The sequence below is a fragment of the Echeneis naucrates genome, chromosome 19, assembly GCF_900963305.1.
Source record: "Echeneis naucrates chromosome 19, fEcheNa1.1, whole genome shotgun sequence".
Lineage (NCBI taxonomy): Eukaryota > Metazoa > Chordata > Actinopteri > Carangiformes > Echeneidae > Echeneis > Echeneis naucrates.
Window position 1 is genome coordinate 7,299,266 of NC_042529.1, and position 10,585 is coordinate 7,309,850.

A 10,585-nucleotide genomic window follows, 5' to 3' on the forward strand; every position below is an offset into this window, starting at 1 on the left:
ATGAAATAAAAAAAAAAAAAAAAAACTTGCTCTGCTGAGTGTTGAAACATTTTTAATATGTTAGATCGATATTTTACTTTGATAGTTTTAGTGATTTTCGCCTTCAGCCTGAGTAATTATGCTTTGAACAGTTAGGTGTATAAGTGAGAAGTATTTCCACTTTTGTCTCGGACAGAATTTCCCCCTGCATCTCAGTTCACTGGAGCAAAGAGCACAGTAGTCTGCACCTCTGAACATTTGTCTCAGGAAGACACGAATATTTCTCTATGAAAAAGTTTCGGCTGTATCTTCGGTAAGAAGTCATTTTTCACTTCAAAAACTTTTCCAATTGAAACCAGCACATAAAAGTAAACACAAATACAAAGTGAAGGGCTGGAAAAAAATAAATAAATAAAAATACACGCACACACTGTATGCATAAGTTAGCTTGCCTACATTAACGTGAGCCAAAGATGTGATCTTAATGACTCTCAGTAAATAATAAATTAAACAGACATCTTCAGATATATTCCGAAGCATGATAGCATGCTCACAATGATCCTGCTAAGCAGCAGATGTTAAGTATGCTCATCATATTCAAGTTGACACTTAATCCTCAGGTGACCTTTTGGCCTTTTCCTTATTTGCGGAGGCCGCAACAAGTCAGCTTTGTGACTTGCAGTGTTGACTTGGATTTGACTTGACACTGGATGCCCTTCCTGTCACAACCCTCCCCGTTTATCCCGGCTTGGGACCAGCACAAGCCTACCACTGGTGTGCATCGTGGCTAGAGTTTGAAGGCCTCAGCTGACCTTGAATATCTGGCCCAAATACCGCAGGAGCCGACTCCAGCGGAGGGCCTTCATCAATGTGCTGGATGGACAAACCATCAACCAACAAACAAATACGAAACTTAAGTCCTCAAAGTCATTGTGGTGTCACTGTATATAATTTAAAATATCAACAGTCCAACCAGCAGTTGTTGGTTGTCGAAGGGGAACTATAGTGTTACCATAGTGCCTCAATGCTAAATCAGTGAGGCAGCAGCAGTTTTGCTCCCTCATACAGCAGGAGTATTTTTTTCATCATAAGAAAGTCTGAACTGTAATTCTCTGAAAATAAGAGGAGCTGCTAAGCTCCAATATGGAGTTGTGAACTCAAAGCAGTGAGGGTAATTACATTTTCAGTCAAGTCTTTCTCACCAGGCTAGTTATAAGAGCAACTTTCAAATTGCCTATTTATAAGGTGCAGTATCAGGGTTGTAGTTTATGTCAGTCCTGCAGGTATTTTTTTTTTTTTTTTTTTTTGCTTCCGTCTTTGAGATTATAATAAAATGCAAAGCCGGAGCTAGAAGTATCAGTCATCTCTGTGACTGATCTGTGCTGACCTATTCTCCTTTACAGGCCAGAGAATCATGGGAGAGATTGCATTTGAAAGGCAGGAAGGTCTATTAAATTGTAAACTTGCGCTATAACCGATATTTTTTGCACATTTTCTTTGCTGAAATGACAGAAGGTGTGAAAATGCCCCTTTTCCACGGCAGTTTGGCTTATACTGATGTTTTCTTACTTTAACCAAAATGGACACATTCCAAAAATGTTTATTTTCGTACTGCCATTATGCTTACGCTCATTTAAACATCTAGAATTCACTCAGCAACTCCACACATGACGATATTTTACTAAAAATGAATACAGCTGCTCTAAACTGTATTCATGAGCTTTGCAGTTTGATCTTTAGCTGTGACTCGTGTTCCATATTTTTCCCGCCACCATGGATGAGGCCCTGCAGCATCTCACTCCCTCTGTGAGAAGCGCCAAAGTGACCTTTCACAGAATCACTGCCATGTTGCCAAGAGGGGAGGGTGAGGTTGCACCACATACCCAAGGCGAGGCCAGGGCAACACTCCAGCCGGGGGGGGGCAGACACAGATATACAGCATATACACAGTACATGACAATGTCTGCATAGTAATTTCATCTCGAGTGCAGGTGGCGGTTAATAGTAGCTGGCCCAACTCATGGAAATTATTCTCAGTTGTGAAATGTAAATCTGAATACGGTGCATCAATTGAAAGGTTAATAGCCCCATACAACTCATGTTTCCATCATCATTAAGGAATAAGCTTTCTGGCTAACTGTACTGACACAGTATAACCGAATTGTTCTTTTATTTTGGACTTCCAACTTTAATACTTTACATTTTCATTCTCTGGATGACCTTCAACACTTCTGAATGACCAGCGAGGTCAGAAAGCACCCAAATATACACACCCCATGAACCTTTGCCTCAGGCACTTGTGTAGCCACAGCTTTGGTGTACAAAAGGCTTTTCTAGCTTTGGGTGAGGTGAGGTAACAGAGGATTATGTGGTAAACATTCCCTCTGCAGCCTCACCTCGCTCGGTGACATTCCTCTCAATAGGAAAGTGTTGCGGCAACTGCAGAGCACACAGTAGCTGTAGCTTTCTGAGCTTTCTGTTGTTTCAATGACAACAATTTTTCATCTATTGTCAGATGCTTCCCATTTAGGTGAGGCAATCTGTTTGAGAAACGCAGCTCATATAAGTAGATGTGTGGAAGAAATAAGTCAAAATGACCCGGAGTTATAAAACTGAAGACCTCAGAGGGAAGAGGGCCATTAGATGCTGAGCTTTTCTCATTTTGTTTACCTCAAGGTGTAAATTTCACCTTTATATTACAGGTTATGTTATCTATTATAGGTATCATAACCAGATTACAACCCAGTGTGATTAACAGTGGTCAGTTCACCTCAGATGGAAGATGTTATAATGTTCGCATTTAGCCAACATTCAGCCAGAGGCATTTACTCTGAGTGGAATATAATGTAGTTTCTGCATAAATGAGTCCTTTCTATCACTACACACCGACCTCGGAAGTAGAAGGTTCAAAGGGACAAAAAAAATGTGGCAAAACAGAGAAACAGAAAGGGTTCAGTGCAAGAGAAAACAAAAGATGTGAGAGAGAACATAGCACAACTCACTAGAAGCAGATTTATGTCTTTGTCTTAAATGACACAAATAGAAACACAGAGAAACACCTCGCTATGCTGAACTGTTGCATTTGAGTGTCAGCGGTGTATCGAATAAACTGGCAGCTAAGTATGACGGTGAAACTACAGACAGAAACTGAGCATTATTGTCTTTTAAGGAGATAAAACAGCGCAGGCAACAAAAAGGTGTTCCAAGCCAATCAGGACTTCCATCACAGTTGGTTTTACATGCAGCAAATGCCTTCGTAACTCATGCATGAAATTTGCAGAATCGTGTTAAAAATTGAGGGCCTTGAAAGTACCTTATTGATTTCTCCAGGGGCAAATTCTCGTTATGCTTATGGTCGGGACAAAGGTTCGGCTGATGACAGCAAGTCTGTCCAACCAGATGAGTGATGCTTTGTTCTGTTCGTCATGTATTCCAATCTTGCCCTCAAATCCAGCGTTTACCTGAAATGAGAAATTAATGTGTCACCAGGAGGCAACAATACTTGCATTGTTGATTTCTTCTGAGGTCAGGCAAACACATGTAAAATATTGCAAGGTCAGAAACGGTCATGTGGTAGTTTCACTTGTAATTATGGTAATTTTAACATTTAAAATACAGTATGTTTTTTTCTCCAACTCAAGAAAGTTCGTTTGTGGACTTTCGAATGAGAGCGGAATCTATCTATACATACTGCTTTAACTACATCATTATTATATGCACCATTATGTTGATACAAACACACTTTGCAGGGGGTCCATTTTTCATTTTAATTCCACTATAAAGTAGTACTGATCAGTGAGCACTGAGGCTCAGCCCTTCTGCATCTTTAATGCGCTTCCTGCTTGCACAGTATCAGTGGCCATAAAAATATTGCCTAATGCTCCGAGGGTGGGAGACGGCTGACAGGATTGCTCTATTATCAGCTCAGTTTTGCCTGAACTCTAGCTTCACAAAAAAAGGGGGGGGAAAAAAAGAAGGCATTTCGGTAAAATAAGGCTGACAACAAGCATCAACCACCAAATACAAGCAACGCAATAGTAATACAAGGATAATGGTTGCCGTGTCAGTGGGAGAGAGTGAGCCATTAAAAATTCAACACCCATTTAAAGAGTATGTAAAATTGAGCAAATTAAAAATATATGTGCCCTGTGTCCATGAGGGGTAAGACTTCTCCTCCTGTTTCCTCTGTGCAACAATGACGGCGGCAAATTTGTGGAGTTGGGGCTGGGGAACGGCCATCTATAAAACAAAAAACATCTGCGCATACAAGCATATCTGCACCCACACCAAATTGAAATAAATAAACATGGAAATAAATGCTGTCTGAAATTGGATTGTTATGATGGCGGATGTCTTGCAAATTTAACCAGTAAACAAGGCTCATACTGATACTGATACGCCACAAAAAAAAAGACAATTTTTCTGACTGTGTCATTTCGGTGTCAAGGGAAAAAGTTTGGAGGCAGCATGGACTTGTTTTTGCAAAGACACCAAACTCGTTGGTTGTCTAAATAGTTTCTGCTCATGACCCGGCTTTAAGGACTTTGTTGAAGAGTCACTTGCAGACAGTGTTTGGGTGCAACCAAAATGCTGTTAAAATACTCCCGGAGGCTTCAGGCCAGCAAGTAATGAGAATCACAGCTGCAAAGTGTGAGAGCAGTCAGGGTCATCACGGACAAGTGCACTCATTATTCACAGCTACTTGACGACAGCGCTGACATGGTGTTGTTTATAATGTGCACAGGAGTGTCTTAAATCTGCTATTTCTTTCAAATTACAGACATTAACCAATAAAGAGACTTCTCTGTGTCGACTACACGTTTGTTATGAGAGTCACTGTCTTTTAACTGTGGCGACGTCTCTGTTAGAGACTCCTATTAATCTACTGGCCCATCTTCATCTTTAAGGCATCAATCAAATCTCCATTCTCATACTATGTAAAACTGCGGGAAATAGGAATGGATTCAGAATAAACCCCTGTGGGGCAAGTTTTGGCATTTCCATCTTTCAATGTGCCGACCCAGGTTAACCCTATAAATAAAAACCCCAAACAAGAAAATAAACATTGTAATGGAAAGCTGTGGCTATTGATTATTTCCACTATCAATAACTCTATTAAAATGTCACTGAATTTGAATGCTCATTGGGTCCTTAAATGTGAAAATAAATAGAGAAATACTTGTCAAAATTCAATTAAACATCTTTACATGTATGCTTGGGTGTCTGAAAAACAGTTCAAAACCTGAATACCTCCAAATTTCTATAAAGAAGATGACGAGATGGAGTAGGTCTTGCTGGAACTGGGGAATTGCTGTCATTTTTGCTGAAAGAGTCAACAACCCTCTGACACGATAACATGACATCTGGGTCTCTCTGGTGGGCCTGCCTTTGTACCTTCTCTCATAACAGATTATGATGTTGATTTAGCTCTTGAAGGAGGTGCAGAACAGTCGTAAGCAAACTGCCTCTGTCAAATAGAAAGAAAGAAATAGCTCAGGTTGAATTTAGCTGCAGGTTGAGTGAATGCCCTCAGGTGTTGTCAAATGTCAGTCTGCTTGTAAAGGTTCACATACATTTATACACACACGCGCATGCATGCATACACAGATGTGCAACTTCAGAAACAAATAAGCGCACTGAAATATTCCAGATGGCCAAACAGATTGTTCTGTGCTAATTTCCCCAGTGAAACATACGAACAGAAATATCTCCCATTGTGGGATATCATATGTCCATGCAGACACATTAACTTTGTACACAAAGATTCACGCACCCAGACATAACTCAGTTAGTCAAAGGGGCCCTGCCATTATGGAGTGAAACTCCATCTTGTGAGTAATAAATTATATTTGAATTAGTTATTCCCTATTCTGTAAATAACCTCAGTTATTATTGACCAAACCACAACAGTTTTGTCAAAAATCTGAAAGTTTTAGATAATACATGGCTCTTGGGGTGTCAGTAGCCAAACCACTTCAGTCTCAGGCCAGATTGCCATGAAAGGATTCGCCTTTTATGTGCCGGCCGGTCAACATTAATGTCTCAATAATGTGCAAGCTTGATACCCCTCTTAGGATGAAATGTAATGATGTTGGCTTTACCCTGAAATTTTTAGGGCCATGTTACCTGCAAAACGAAACTGTACTTTTATCCGTCCATCTTCACCTCCTTATCCCGTGTCGGGTCGCAGGGCCGTGCTTTTATACTTTGAGAATTTAGATACTGATACATTATGACTACAATGTTAGCAGTGTGTTATATTTACTGTTAGACACGAGTTCAGATTGGTAAAGCGAATGACTTGGACATCTAAGAGTCAAATGTTATACTGTCAAAACAGTCATTTCACTCATTATAACCATTCAGTGATTGTATTTTAAAAGCAAACAGTGTCACATTGTGAAGCGCCCGCTCTGTGTCATCCTGTAATCCCATCACTCATAAAGGGTAACTGAGCTGAATGCTCCACTGCAGCGCTGCACTGGGGAGGACAAAAAAAAATAAAATAAAAAACAACAATCAGCTGACTGGAGGAGCAAAGCAATGTCCTGTCACTCTGGCATCTGCCAAAGCACATCTGGCATTTAAAAGGCCCCAGAGAAAACGTGCTGACATTACTGTTTCGTTGGTCCTCTTTCATTTGTTTTCAATCACCTGCTTTTTTAGATATCTGTTGTCCTGTCGGCAAATTACACTTTATCCAGCATTTGTATCTATGCTGCAACCAAATGCTATTGACCCCCAACTGCTTGACATAGTATTTATTTATATAAAAAACTTATTACTCTGTTAGAGCTGCAGTGAAAGATGATAGGCTTCAAGTAATGTGGTAAAAATAACAATAACAATAATGAGTCTAGAGGCAGAATTTAAACATGCAAATGAACATGAATCCATCCTTCAGCATTTACATCACTCACAGAATATCATGTTATAATCATCACTTTTGCCTGAAAGTCAGCATCTATATAAATCAGATTTAGAGATCAGTCATTTAAGTACAGACGTGTCCTAAGGCCATAATTGGTCCAAGCTCGCTCTGTTAGAAAAGCTGAACATGGCTGCAGGAGAAGAATGTTGTCTCGTCCACGTCACTGCCCTTCATATACTCTCATTTCCATGTCAATTCAATTCTGAATATATGATCCTACCCCATAATGTTGATTGTGGTTGTTGTGTGGATGTAAATTCACCACTGTGCAGACCACCACCATCTCCTGAGGGGCTTTGACCTAGTGCTATAAATAGAAACATACATAATTAAGGCGGTATGATTTCCACATGCAAAGAAACATAGTCTACATATTGTACATCTCCTTTTACATGAGTGTGAGAGTGAAGAATTGAGCTTATGAATGAAACGCAGTGACATACAGAGCTCGCAAAGATGAAGAAGTAGCTTGAGACCTCTCCATCTATGGAGCTCAAACCAGTAGCTTGTTATTTCAACACAACTGGAAACAGGGGCACAACCAGGGTGGCTCTGTGTGAAGGTAAAAATAATCCCCCTACCAGCACCTCTAGGGCTTATTGAAAGTCTTTAGTTATACAGTCCCAGTTTGGTTTACATAGACAACTAATGATGTGTTACATACTGTATGCCACTGAAACACTGTTTGTTTTTTGGTCTAATGAACACCACTAATGGACACTATCGCACCACGTCAAAGAGCTGGAGCTGGTGAAATGGACAATTTGATGAGGCTCAGACAGTAAAACTATGTGGGTTTATGTGTAAATGTGCAAATTGTCTCCTCAGAACTATATATATATAACTAAATGTGCTGCATTTCGCATTTTGTTTGAGAGGAATATGTCCTTTTGTTAGCGATATGAGTCTCCGAAATGGTATACACGACACTTCAGGCCAGCCATTGATTTCTAAATAATATTATAAAAGCAGGAGCAGTCGCACATCAATTGTGACAAACTGGAAATGTCTGTCCTGTTGCTTGGCTTCATGAGCACTGGAAGAATAGAAAGTATTATATAAAAGTGCATTTCCAACATTTGACAGCAGTGTGAGGCTTTAGCTACACTTAGTCTCACTGAAAACAGAAAACTGTACAGGTAACATGGCCATTTAAGGAACAAACTAAGTTTTATTTAGTGCAGCAGTGAAATGGATTTTGTTGATTTGATTTGAGTATTTATAGGATACTAACAACATTTACAGTTCAACCTAAAGCGTAATGCTGTTAATAAACCAAGTCATAGTTGAGTTTGTCTCATGAAAAGTTCGCACTCAGGATGGAAATTGGAAATAGCTGATTTGGTTTTAGTTCCTCTGCAGACATTCTGGAGCAACATTAGGATTTCTTCTCTCACATTTATTGTATCTAATAGCAAACCGATGAGCCTGGGTGTTATTGCCTGTGGGACAAAAGAAGCAATTTAAAGTTCATATAAATTATCTTCTCTGCTCTGGATTTCATTTCTCCTTCAGATCATTACAGAGATAATTATTGTTTGCTGCAATGAGATTTTTTTTTTTTTTTTTTAAGTATGTTAATCCATCAATCCATCTTCATCCACTTATCAGGGATGGCATTGTGGGGAAGTACGTTAATGTGCTGTATAAAATACACATTGCCTTTAGAATCTAGTTTACAGGACATTCAATCGTATTGTGATAGATTTTTAATTGACAATTAATTGGTCAAACGAATCAAGAATATATTAGCATATTATATTCATTATAAATAATAATTATAATAAAAAGTAGATACGGGAAATTTTACTAGACATAAATCACTAGAAGCATTACAGTTGCCACTAGTATTATTCTTGATGCTGTTACTGCTGCTATTATCATTACAGCATTGTGGACCATTTCCTCCAACTGGTCAGGACTGATGGCTCCACCCACTATAAATCTTATGCTTGAAGTTTCTGCCTCTTAAAAGGATATTTTTCCTCACCACCGTCACCAAGTGCTTGCTCTAGGTGGGAAACGTTGGCTCGCTGTAAATATTATCAATAGAAGGTCTAAACCGGCTCCATTTAAAGTGCCTTGAAATAAGATCTTATAATGAAATAATCATTATATGCAGTCCTAATTTCAGCCCCATCATATCTTAACTAAGGTGAAGGATCTTAATGTCATCAGCCTGTTTTACCTAATACCTAAAAACTGCTGCATACAAAGTAACAAGTAACAAAGCCGTATGGTCCCCTACAGCGGAAATCTATGTGGTTTATCTGACATGCACTATTATTACCTTGTCTTGAGATTGCATGAAAATGTGTTCTCAAAGGGCTCGAAATACAAATAGAGGGGGTAAGAGGGAAGCTCCTCACACAATCACTGATCCATAGGACACTCGTCATCTCTGCGTGCAGAAATCAATAATCAACAAAGAGACAACAACAGTTCAAGCTAAGCCAGAAAAAGAAAAATATTTTTCACAATGAAATGTATAAACATGCGGGGAAAAAAAATTTAAACCAAAATTTCCTGCTGATTTTGCATTACTGTTTTGAAGCAGGACATTTCAAGGTGTAGCACAATAATAAAAACACAGACAAAACTCCAGCTGTTCAGTACAATCTACTGGTTTGTTTGTTAAAACCATGTTCCTATCACTTTACTTCCAAATTCCTATGTTGCAGTGGTGAAACTGCAGGTAGGAACTTCTAACAAGCTGTAATTTATTATTAATTTCTTAATTCATAATTTATAATGTAAAAGAATGTATTATTAAACAGAACCTAGACTAAAATAAAAACATGTATTGACTATTTAAATAAATAATAAAATAAAAAAACGTGAGAAAAATCTCACATTTATTTATCTCAGATCTGCGTCATTAATTGAGGTTATAAGCTTTGCAGATGGGCCTCATCTCTCTCACTTCACCGCTGACCTGAGCTGACCTGCTGCAAATACAAACTGTGGCGCTCACTCCTGGAAACATAACCCCTGGAGAATTCAAGCTGCTGGAAGACTACTACCTGGAGGCTGGATCCTACTAATGGAGCAAAAAAAAAAAAAAAAAAAAAAAAACCAACATCTGGATCAAAGGACCACAGGGGAAGACCCAGAAGACCACCCACCATCTCCAGCAGGCCTCTGCACTGGGGAGGTCTCCTGACTGCTGTCGCCCATGAGCTGGACAACCACCAGACAGGTGAGCCTGTTTTCTTTATTACAAATTCAATTCTATATCTTTCTAAACACATTTAAAGCTCCCTCAGTAAAAAAGTATTACTATTTTTTTTTTTTTTTTTTTTTTTTACAATTAAAGCTGGACAATTAACGCTATGTTAATCGAGCTTTTGGAAAAACCAAAACATACACACATTTTATATATATATATATATATATATATATATATATATATATATATATATATATATATATATATATATATATATATATATATATATATATATATAAAATGTGTGTATGTTTTATATATATATATATATATATATATATATATATATATATATATATATATATATATATATATATATATATATATATATATATACACACACACACACACACACACACACACACACACACACACAAGAGAAAGAGAGAAACAAAACAAACAAACAAAGAAACAAAAAACAAAACAAAAAAAAAAAAACTTCAATT